Source organism: Ailuropoda melanoleuca, chromosome 1, assembly GCF_002007445.2.
Source record: "Ailuropoda melanoleuca isolate Jingjing chromosome 1, ASM200744v2, whole genome shotgun sequence".
NCBI lineage: Eukaryota > Metazoa > Chordata > Mammalia > Carnivora > Ursidae > Ailuropoda > Ailuropoda melanoleuca.
In genome coordinates, this window is record NC_048218.1 from 88,040,633 (window position 1) to 88,053,896 (window position 13,264).

Genomic DNA, 13,264 nt, shown 5'->3' on the forward strand with positions numbered 1-13,264 from the left:
TATGCCATGTACTACCAAACACAATAAACAAATACACTAGAAAACAAATACCTGGCACAAAGTGACTTACTTCTTTGGGGAGAAAGGGTTAACCAAAGGAATAAATAAATGTGTAGCAGAAAGAGCATAGCTAGGACTGAAAGCCTGGCTCTTCTACTGAACACCTGTGTGACTATGGGTAATTTCTCTAACTCTTATTTCTTCACTTCAAATTTAGGATAAAAATAGGCAATTTGAAGAACTATTGTGAAAGTAGAGACATTGTAAGCAATGTGCCTAGCACACTGCCTAACACATACCAGGTGCTCAATAATGGAGATAAAGTATCTCAGGAGATTGATGGACTTCACCTATTACTTTATATTTCCTAATGCCAAAATTGGTTATTCTACATTTCAATTTATGGGCTATGCTAGTAATAATGCCATGATAATAGAGCTGTTTAATTTTACTTCCCCTAGTTTTATATTTTGATTTTAGCTTTATAATATCTGAAAACTATAGTGTGTATCTTCCTTTTAAAATTATTCCCCCCAAATAAGCTATTACTTATTTTCTTCAAACTCAACTTGCAGTATTACACAAGCTGTGACTACTTGTGTTTACTTTCTCTTTGCTTTCCTAATTTTTTCTCTCACACTTCAAAATCATACATCTCCCTTAAACTTTACATAATAGGAAATAATGTGTCATAAAGTACCGAACTACCAAAATACAGAATAAAATAAAGTTTCTGTATTTGTACCTTAAATTCCTTCTGCTTTCAGGGGAAAATTGCTTCAGGCAGTTTCTGTAAATTTATCTAATTTTGAAGTCTCATCCAACTCTTTTTTCTTTTCTCACCAATTTCAGAGCTTCTTGATAACAGTAACCTAACTTGGTCAATACAGCAACGATAAGCTTTCTGGACCCACTTATTATCAAATAAAGTCCTTGGCTTAAGACTAGTGACATTACATCATCAGTACAGACACACATGCACACATGTACAAACACAGAGTTCAGGACATTTGAGAATATCTCATTTGTGGGAAATAAAAGGGATGTGAAATGGAGAAGACTGAAGATAACTACTCAATTCTCACTTTTTATTTAAAAGTGCCTCAATAGTCTATCAACAGGCAAGGTTGTGCAAGAAATCAATTATTGTATTCATACAAATGTAGGCTTCTGTTCTCCCTTAACAATGTAAATGAAGGAACCATTATAAAAATGGTATTGGCACACTCACAGAGACTTCCGTTTTCAAGCGACAAATCACAGGAAATCTGAATCATATGGGAATTTACCCCTCACCTTTCTCTTGGTATCTAACTAGATAAAAATGGCATGCTGTCCTCTGCATCCCTGCATTTGATTAAAAATCAAACTCTGTAGAATCGTTTAGATGCTGAAAAGTCATAGTTCATCTTGTCTAACATAATACCTTTGATCAATCCTTGCTTTTTCAAAACACAAATTCAGGATTCTATTTACTAAGTGAAATAAATTCTAGTTTCATGTTTTGAAATGCATTATTCAGGATGAGATTTTCTCCGGTTCTTAGGGAAACCTGCCTGAATTTGTTCCTTGTGGATCTTTCAAATATCATTTAAAGTCAGAACACTGAAATTAGAAGGAAGCTTAGAGATCATCTCATTCAAACACTCACACCAAAACCTATCATCGGCTTTACTAAATGTTTTATTTGATAATAGACTCTACCCAGACCCTATGTCCAATGTTTTAGGAATAAATCTCAGAAATAAAGGGCCCCACTTGTCTATGGAGATTTTTTCTTTATAGAGTATTAAATAGCATATACTTATATCAGAAAGACAAAATGGTACAACTTCCTGGAAATTGTCCTTAGTTCTCATGATGGCTTGATACAAACATAATACACTAATTTGGATTTTAGTAAGTACAATATATAAAAACAAAGCAAAACAAAAACAAAAACGAAAAACAACCCAACACACACTATTTTCCATTTTAGCCAAGTTTCTGTGAGATTATCACTAACAATTGTTTTTTTACATGGTTATCATTTTACTAGTTTATGGAGGATGACTTTTCCTAAACCAGTTTTCTTCAAGCCACTCTATCCATCAAGAACAAAAATTCCCTGTTGTCAATCACATAAATTTCATTTTTAGTTTAACACCCACTGAAAGCCCATCATGAGCTAAGACTACCAACTCCAAATACTTGTACATGGCTTTGGGATTCTTTAATCCAACGGACATTCTTGAGGACAAGGACTATACCTTGGATAGCTATGCCCCCAGGACCTATCACTGTGCCAGTATAGAGAGTATGTACAATAAATGTTAGTTAAATGGTATCTATGACTCTTAACATTTCCAATCCTTTCCATATCACAAATCTCCTTGCTGTCCTTTGGAAGAATATAGTGTTCCCTCCATACTTTTTCTCTTTTGGCCTTCCTTTCTGAGACATTTATTTTGCTCTCTTTTGCCTAGTTTCTAATCATTCTCCAAGATTCACTTATATCATGAAATCTATTCCAGCCTAGGCATTTAAATTTTTTCAAGACTATACTAATCTAATATTTTGAAAAAGAATAGAAAAATCAGATTTATACTTTCTATATATTCCCCAGAGCCCCCAGCTCAAAGTTGGACACACGGTTGCTGGCCACTGTACAGGATACAGATAATTTGTGAGCTAGGAAAGATACAAGTTACTTGTTGATGAATTAGATCAGGGATTGGCAAACTATAGGCCATGGACCAAATTCAGCCTGTTGTCTGTTTTTGTAAATAAAATTGTATTGCAACACATCCACATCCATTGTTTCTATATTGTCTATGGCTGCTTTCCTACTATAACAGCAGAGTTCGGTTGTTGCAACAGAGACTGTCTAGCCCACAAGCCTATAATATTTACCATCTGCTCCATTACAGAGTAAGCTTGCCAGTCAGCATATTAGTTCAGTGGTTCTCCAGCATGGGCCCAAGAAGAGATCTGGTCCATTCACAGCCTTTAAGCACTGTGGTTAGACAATACTCTAAAACCCAGTTCTTAACATGTGATCCCGAGACTGGAAGCACCAGCATCACCTGGGAATTTGTCAGAAATGCAAAGTCTTAGGCCCTGTCCCAGATTTCAGATTAGAAACTCTGAAGATGGAGATAGTAATCCGTGTTTTTACCATCCCTCCAAATGATTCCAATGCATGCTCAAATTTGGGAACTACAGATGAGATAAAAAGAGGAGTATTTATTAGCACCTGGCCATAATGACTTGGCCTGGTTATGGCAAACCCAGCTTCTTCAACTGCTACTAGTATGTAGAGATTTTTAAGTAATTAAAGGATACCAATTATATTTCACCTGCCCTGAAATGTGACACCTTGGGTTTACTCTGAAAGAACACTAAAGAGCAGGATTACTTTGATGTGGGAATTGCTACAGCACTTTCAGTAAATGCTAATACAGCCATGAGCTGTATATCCAAAGGAAAGACAATATACCAAGTGTCAAATTGTGAAATCTATCCAATTTAGATTGAAATATCAAAGCAATATAGCAGATAAGCTCCAGTTTTTATAGGACTGCCTGTCAAGACAAAACTTTGCACAATAATTCTCAGCAGGGACACAGGAGAGCAGACTACAGCTCAGCATGGGCCTCTGCTAATCAAGGATTTGTTCCAACATGTATATCCCCCAGCTCTGAGCCTCACATGTGGCCAAATAGCACTTTCCACGATAGTGTGTGAGTAGAAATGAGGAAAAATCACCACCAACCCTTGTGGAAGGTAGTAACTAGATAGCATTCCCCCTGAAAAAAACAATATATATTATGTTCTATAATATATACAATTTCCACAAAATAATGGATGTTTAAACTTTACAATAAATCACCCTTCCAAATTGTTTCTGTCTAAAACACAGACTAGCACCAACAGCTATGGCTATGATGTGAAAGGGTTATAATACACAAAACATAATGGTAAGGTATTGATAAGAGATGAGCAAGATAAAGTTATTTCTTCTGGAAAGAACCTTGCCTCAATGTATTATATTTAATGCTGAAAACTTGGCAGCTGTATCAGGAAACAAACAGTAAAATTATTTAGCCTATTGAAGAGTTTCTACATAAAGGTAGAAAGAAGTATGTCAATCAATAAGAATACCATTGACTGACAGCTTCTAGAAAATTCACATTTCTTAGTCATAAAAAATCACTGTTTCCACATAATCATTCCTTCTCTTTTGAAAAGTGGCAATGGACTTCATATGACTAAAATCTACATAAATATGTAGATGGATATTCAATATCCATTTAAGAGTGTTTTTATTTGAACATGTATCTATGGAAAACAGGAAAAGCATTCAAATCTGCTGTGTTTTAGAAAACTTGGTAATATGGACCTGGATTTCACACCTATGAATTTAGTAAATGAGCACTGTTCAGACTGTTAGAATTCAGATTCAAAGATTTGAAATTCACAAATTTAAATCAAAGATTAATATGTAATTCGGTACTTTTATGCATAACAGCACAAATTCAAAGAAGAAGCATATACAATTATCCCTCAATATAGGAACTGCCAGTCCAAGTAAAGATAAAAACTATGCTTCACTCAGAAATAATTCACAGTGGGGAGACATGATACCTATCTAGAAGGACATGAGTCACACATAGTGTGAACCAAGGAGGCAGCAGAGGCTGAGTAGGTCACAGAAAGTAATTAGAAGTAATGCTCTAAAATTTTAAGGAGTGGAAAATTAGGCTAAATGTTAGAAACCTTCCATAGCAAGTCCATTAGCCTCTAGAATCAACCTCCAGCTGAAGTTTCTTCAATTAAGTCATTTAAAATTAGACAAGAGCCTGTCTTTGCCAAAATACCATAGGGAATTATTTATAGGGAATGACTAGTGGGATGTACTAAATGAACCTTTTTTTTTCCTTTTGCTCCTCTTTTACATATCTGTCATGAATTCACACGCATTAAAAAAAATAGTGAGATGAAAATTCTCTAAAGATTATTCTTACTACTATTATACCATGTTAAATTCAAATTGTTTTTATGTTTTTCAAAACAAGGAAGATGGGATAAAAAATAATTAAAAGATAAAAACTTCTCTTGATTAGTCCACTCACAATATTAAATTCAAGGAAAAGACATTGNATGTTTTTCAAAACAAGGAAGATGGGATAAAAATAATTAAAAGATAAAAACTTCTCTTGATTAGTCCACTCACAATATTAAATTCAAGGAAAAGACATTGAAAGATAGTACGTTCATTCATAAAATCTGCATAGTTAAAACCATATTTAATTATCAGCAATGTCCTAGTATAATGCATAACAGAGCTGATAATCAATAACTACTAAATGAATAAACGAATACCTCCCCCACTCTGGAGATTCTCTCTTCTAGGATTTATGGCCTTGAGATGTAGGCTTATTGTAGTTATTAATTACTGAGACCCAAGGCAAACTGCTCAAAGCCTGGCTTTGCTACTTACTAGCTGTGTTACCCTTGAATAAGTAACTTAGTCTCACTATGCCTCAGTTCCCTCATCTGAAAAATCAAGAGAAATTATAAAGAAGCCCAACATAAATTTGGGGAAGGTCTCAATTTTTAAATGTCACAAATTATTTTTTAATTTAAATTCAATTAATTAACATATAATGTATTATTGATTTCAGAGGTAGAGGTCAGTGATTCATCAGTCTTCTATAACACCCAGTGCTCACGACATCACATGCCCTCCTTAATGGCCATCACCAAGTTACCCCACCCCACTACCTCTCTCCCTCCAGCAAACCTCAGTTTGTTTCTTATGATTAAGAGTCTCTTATGGTTTGTCACAATTTTTTAAAGCACACTGTGTATAAAAATTATATCCTCTGAGCAAACAGGATTTATTCCAGATACTCAAGACTGGTTTCAACATTCAAAAACCAATTAATGCAATTCATTACCTCTACAGCCTAGAGGGAAAAAAAAAAAAGTATGTGTGTGTTTATATATATAAACAGATGCAGAAAAAATACTTTACAAAATCCAACATCTTTTCATGATAAATCTCTCAGCAAACTAGGAACAGAGAGGAACTTTCTCAACTTGATAAAGAACATCTAAAAATCCTACAGGTGACATCATACTTAATGGTGAGGAACTAGATGCTTCCCCTCTATGATCGAGAACAAGTGAAGGATGTCCCCTCTCACTAATCCTTTTCAACATCATACTGGAAGTCCTAGCTAATGCAGTAAGACAGGAAAGGGAAATAACATATATAGAGATTAGAGAGGAAGACATAAAGCTGTCTTTGTTCACAGATGATATCATTGCCTTATGTAGAAAATCTGAAATAATCAACAAAAAGTCCTGGAAGAATTATAGCAAAGAGAATATATAAAAGTCAATTGTTTTCTAATATACCAGCAATGAACAAGTGGAATTTGAGTTAAAAAATACCATTTACATTAGCACTGCAAAAAGGACTTAGGTATAAGTTTAAAAAAATACATATAAGATCTATATAAGGAAAACTATAATTTTAATTATAGTTATAATCTTTTAAGCAAATGGTATTGGAACAACTAGTCACATGCAAAAAAAAAAAAAGAATCTAGATACAGAAATTAACTCAAAATGGGTCATAGGCCTAAATATAAAATGTAAAACTATAAAACTCCTAGAATTTAACATAAAAGAAAATCTGGATGACCTTGGGTCTGGCAGTAACTTTCTACATACAACACTAAGGACATGATCCATGAAAAAGGAATTGATAAGTTGGACTTCATTAAAATAAAAAAATCTTCTAGGTGAAAGCCACTGTCAAGAGAATTGGAAGATAGTCACAGACAAAGAGAAAATACGTGCAAAAAGACTGTTACTCAAAATAGACAACTTCTGAAACTCAGTAAGAAGAAAATGAACAGTACCAGTAAAATATTGGGCAAAATATTTGGACACCTCACCATAGAAGATATACAGGTGGAAATAAGCATATGCAAAGCTGTGCATCATACATCTTTAGAGAACTGCAAATTAAAACAATGCAACACCATTACACACCTGTTAGAATGGCTAAAATCCCAACCACTGACAACACTGATAAGGACATGGATATGGAGCAACAGGAACCTTCATTCATTGCCAGTGGGTATGCAAAACAATATAGCAGTTTGAAAGTTTGCAGTTTCTTACAAAACTCAACACACTCTTACCATATGATTCAACAATTGTGCTCTTTGGTCTTTACCTAAAAGAGCTAAAAACTTACATCCACACAAAAACCTGAACATGGATGTTCATAGCTTTATTCATAATCGCCAAAACTTAGAAGGACCAAGATGTCTTTCAAAACGTGAACAGATGAATGAACAGGAATAAATCTTAGATACATATTACCAAGTGAAAGAAGCCAATTTGAAGGGTACATACTGTATGATTCCAACTATATGATATTCTGGAAAATGTAGAACAATGGAGATGGTAAAAAGATCAATGATTGCCAGGGGCTTAGGGGAAAGTAAGGAGGAGTAGGTGGAACACAGAATTTTTGAGCAGTGAAACTATTCTGTACAATACTATAATGATGGAAACATGGCATTATGCCTTTGTCAAAACCCACAGAGACCACAAAGCATAACCCCTAATGCCAACTATGGACTTTGATAGATACTGATGTGTCAGTGTTGGTTCATCAGTTGTTATAAATGTACCATTCTGGGGTGGAGAGGCCATACTCCATGAGGAAAGGATACACGGGAACTCTGTACTTTCTGCTCAATTTTGCTGTGAACCTAAAATGACAGTACTATAAAAAATAAAGTCCATTAATTTTTTTAAAAACTGAATAAAATTAAATCAAGTACACATATAGTGTGAGATAAATAAAACATGTCACTATGCTGGATTACAATTTGTTTAAAGGCTATGGTAGCACATATGCTGCAAGACTTGGGATACAATTAGTAACACGTATAAAAGCCATTGACTCAGAAATAAAGAGTTAAGAAAAAGGGTGATTATCATATTCTTCCTATTTCTAGGTCTGGAAGACAAGCCTAACTACTAACAAGTCAGTGGGTCATCATTTCCAACTCTTTAGTGAAAAAAAGTTTTTTAGAAAGCAGAATTAGGCTTCTACCACTTTATATACAACTGATGAGAATATAATAAATATTCAAAAATTTCTATAATCAAAATATGAGAAGAGGAGAAAATACCTCTCTCACCCAACCCATCATGCAAACATATTTAGATAAAAATTAAATACAACTCTAGAATAAGGCCATAGCAATATTCAAATAAAATTAATATAGAAGTTTCGGAAGAGTATGGCCTTTCTTTTATTTACTGATTTATTCCTGGAATCTAACACAGTGCCTGGTGCAGAAAAAAAAAATACTAATTAAATATTTGGTTAATAAATAAGTGAATCATATATTCACTTCAGAAAAAATCATTCTGCCTTCATTGTGCATCAGAAAGGAGCATGAAAATAAGAGAAATTTGTTAGCAGCCTATTGCAACTGTTCAGCCATGAAATAACGAAGGTGTAGAAAAAAGCAATAGCACTGGAAATGAGCAGATGCAGCCAGGAAAACTATAAACCACAGCATGCTCAGAGCGATGAGGATGAGCTACTGAGAGCAACAAATACTGAAGGGCTGAAAGAGAAGAATGTCCCAGGAAAGATACTGAGAAAGAATACTGGTGATGTATGAAAGGAATCAGAAGACAACAGTGTGACAGAAACTCAGAAGGGACAGATTTCAGAAACAGAAAAAATAGTATCAAGTGCACAGAGTCCAAGTACTGTGAGCAGGGCTGGAATTAGGAGCAAGTGAAGCAGTCACCTTGGGCAAACAAATTTAAGGGGCATCAATCAGTAATCAAGACAAAAATATGTAAGATGCATTATTTTAAAAATAAAAATTAATGCAAAAGAATCCATGGTAAACAAAAGATCACAATTTTAAATCGGGATTGCGGTTTTGTGTTTTATTACCCTGCATTATTGTGCATCATGACAGCCTGCAGTTCTTGGACCTGCAAAGCTTTTGCTTTCCCACTGGGCAGGTTTTGGGGTTGATAATGGTGTGCCAATAAATTGGACAGCATGGGGCTTTATATATAATCATGCTTTTTGATTTTAGAGCTTTTACTAACTTTTTCTGCTTGGTTCAAAACATGGGAGGATATTTTAATAAGTGTATACAGGGCACGCCTTTTTCCTTTTACCACAGTTTCCGACATGGTTTGGCACAGCGCTGACTGAGACTTGGAAAGCTTCCTTTGGGTTTAGCAATTAGAAAGCCATTGGTGACTTAGTGGGAGTAGTTTCAATGAGGTAGTGAAGGGAGAGGCCAGATTGCAATTGATTAGAGAGTAGGCTGAAGCCAAAGGGCCAGTAAAGATGTCTGAGAATAGAGGGTAGATAATCCATGAGGCAATACAACTTCCAGACTGTTCTTTTATTCAAAGGGATCCACCCAAATCTGTTTGTAGGGAAACAAATACAGTTAAAAAAAAAAAAGAAAGAAAGAAAATGAAAGAAGAAAAAGAAAGAAAGAAAGAAAGAAAGAAAGAAAGAAAGAAAGAAAGAAAGAAAAAGTACACCAGTCATCCCTACTGTGCTGCTTTAGAAACAATCATCTTCACTGAGGCATTACATATATTACTTATGCCCGAGGCTCTATGCCCACCGACCAAAATCACCATGGTTTCAATCAGAGCATTTCTGAAATATTTCTGACAACATGTGTGTTGACATAATTTTCTCCTAAACAAACCATATCACAGGAATCAACTCCACAAGGAATAGTCCTGAAACCTGGATGATTCCTTAAAAAAAAAAAAAAAAAAGGCAATTTTGCAATAATACTTAGATTTAGTTTGAAACATGTAGTAAATCCCTACTTGTTAACCTTTTAGATTCAGATATCTCACAGGAAAAATTCCAAATTGGTTTATAAATGTTATCTTGGGTACAGGATAATCCTTGAAATTTAATTATGTCTTTACCCTTAGAATTTTCCAATATTAATATGCAAATACAGGTATATTCATGATGACCCACTGAAAACTCTCAATAATAATGAAGGTGAAGGGGTACTAGTATATAAAAGGGGAAGGTTTCTAATTAAAACAGAATTAAACACTTTAAGCAGAAAACCATGTTTTTGGTATTTTGTAGTACTAATCTCAAAAGGCTAACGTCTGATGAATTCAGTTACAGTTTCACAAAGCCAAATCAAGACACATTTTTACTGGTAATTAAATGAGAAAATGTAGAAATGACATTTTGGTAGAAAGTGGTAAGTACAGCTGGAAGAGTGCTTACAAGGGCCATGTCTAAAAAGAAGAAATCAACACATGTGTTCCTTAGAAATAAAAAACAACAAGTTACAAGTTAGCAAATGACTTTCTCTTCAAATATTAGAGAGCAGTGCTTCTCAATGTATTCTAAAAATACTTCCATGAATCAATTCTGGGTTTGGTGAACAGTCAGATTTCTGGTCCCAGATGAATGAAAATCTGAATGGGTGGGCCCTGGAATCTGCATTTTTAACTTTCTCAAGGAATTCTCAAGAGTGGCAAAGTTTAAGCACTGAAGATGATATTATATACTCTATTATGTACAGTATCTACTCTAATTTTTACATGATGGATTTAATTGTGAAAATGTAGTGAAGAATAGGTCTACCATTCCATAAAAAAATCACATAAATGTTGTGCAAATTACTTATAACAAAGTTAATACACTAGATCCATAGACGGCAAATGAAATATCAACACGTATTTGTTGAATGTTCATAATAAATGCAATAAATAAATCTATTATGTAAAAAATATTCCCTGTCACTAGGGATCTTGTGATATGTGCATTAAATGTTTTTTTCTTAATTTCTAATCCTTCAAAACTCAAATATTTTCCAATCTCTCATTTGCCTGTTCCTAAAATAATAATATTCTCCTAAAAAAAGTAAAATACATGTAAATATGAGCATGGAATTACCATGTCAATATTTGCTTACTACAATATTCCAAAGGGTTTACAGAGTTTTGGGGATTATCTCAGAATTACACAATTGCTTATCAGTCTATTTCAAGTTATAAAACCACGTAAAAGCATACCATATCTTCAGAAATACAGTCCTCTGTGAACACACTGAGAAATATAACTTTGCCATGCAGCTATGAGAGGTGGATTTCCAAAGGTTAATTCTTAATTAATAGCTCTTAATTACAACTTTACATTTCACTTCTTTTATTTGAGCAAGAATTTCATATTTTAGTTTAATATGTGATATGTCATACTCCTTCACAATCAGCATTAGCATCACAAACACAGCCAGTTTCAGGGAAGCAAAAGGTCATAGAGAAAGAAATGGTTGTGAAGAATAGTCCTCTTCCAATAGAATTTCCATTGTTTTCTCTGGCTCTCATACAGAATGTATTTCCCATCTTCTTCTCCATGAAAATAGTAATAAATATATGTATATGTTGGCTGAAGAAAAAGTGTTCTTTGTTAGGAAGACTTTTCAATAAGGCATGGGCTTTACACACAAAAAAAATTGTTGTGGTAAAAAGATATCTAGTAGCCAGCAAAACCAGTCACTTTGTCTGACTGTAGTGTCATCTACAATCAGATGACCCAGGCCAAGGGCCCTTCCACTTAATTTGCTAAATATTCATCGCTTTTGATTTTATAAAGCAATTATATGCTTTTTAAAACAGAAGCAAAAGTAACCATTTTTAACTAAGTTTAGTTGCATTATATTTATATGTGCCAACTGATTCTATTAATAACATTTGTTAGACTATACACTGTTAGGAAATATCTTTGCCAAAGAAATTTGCATTTCCCTATTTTCTTATTAATAACTTCTTAAGCAAGCAAAATCTGTTAGGGTAAAAGTCTGAGAAAATGTTTGAAAAATTAGGGGTCCTTGGAAAGAAGGGGAGTGGAAAAGATACAGTGGGTATTAGCAATATACTGGACCCCTCAGGAAATGTTAGGGATTCCTCAAACCAAACCACATCACACTACCCACAAAGAGAAAGAGGACAAATTTTTGAGATAAGGCCCATGGTTTTCCTGGGACTATGAAGAATTCAGAGTTTTTGCTTTTCTGGAGAATGTGAGTTGAAGGAGGTTTGGAGATGCTGTTACAGGTAAAAAATGGGAGGGAGCAGCGGATAACAAAAAGGGGAGTAAAGTGTAGGGAACCAGTCCACACAGGCCCATTATGCTCCTACTGTTTTGCTGAGTCCATGGCCTTGGCTGTTCTTTGACTCAAGACACTTCTCAGAATTGTTTATGAACCTGGAATTCTGAGAAGTGAGGTAACATCACAGGAATGCATCAGACCAGAATTCACCCGGTCTCCCTCTGGTCAAAGAACCGTCTTGCTTACAGATTGCTAGAAAAGTGGCGGGTCCCTTAAGTTCAGGTTCCCTCACTGGTGGTGGACCCACGACTCATGCAGGCTCCAGCTGGCACTCAACATGTACCTACAGCATTTTGAGCTTGGACAACCAGCAAAACTGCTTTAACTTCTGCTTCTCCAGTGAGTAACTCCAGGAGTCTTGTGTCTTCTGTCAGTATCCATGGCACTGTAGTGGCCTCATTTGTTAGCTTCTATAGTTGTTTCAGGGGGAGTTCTGCTGCTTCTAGCTCCCCTCCATATTGTCAAACTTATTTTTATCTAGATAAGAGGTTATTTTATTAAGAGAAGAGAAATGCCAACATGGAGCCATGTCTTCCTTTCAGGCCAGATTGCATTCAAAATTATAAAATTCAGGGTCTCTGCCGCTGAGCTCCTTCTTTATTGCCTCAAAAATTTTCACCTCACTGGCAATAAACATTGAATTTTCAGGAGGAGGGCTTGTTCATTAATATAGACTATTCCCTCACATCTGTTTATTTGATGAAGACAAACATTTAGAATAATGCTAAATGTAGAAATACTCAATGTCATATTCCAAATGCTCTGGTTTAAAAAAAGGATATATATATATAGTCACTTCTTACACATTCTTTCACAGAATATTCCACAAATCTCTTACAAACCACACTATGTTTTATTACAACTCAGATTAGAGTTACACCCTGTTTCACATTTTTGGATTTATAATTATTAGCATAATATATTAGTATAGGGCACACGTTCTTTAAAACAAAACTACCAAGAAATTTAAAGAAAACTTTATTCAAAAATAATATACTTCTTTTATTTTTCCCTCTCTCTCCTTCTCTTACTCGCTCTTTCTCACTCTA

The 13,264-nt window shown here is 34.6% G+C and overlaps 1 protein-coding gene across 2 annotated transcripts in view; it reads right to left on the reverse strand.

Annotated features, from left to right (window-relative positions):
* The window catches only part of NAALADL2 (N-acetylated alpha-linked acidic dipeptidase like 2), a 1,303,052-nt gene that overhangs the window by 999,165 nt on the left and 290,623 nt on the right, over positions 1-13,264 (reverse strand). The window lies entirely within an intron of this gene.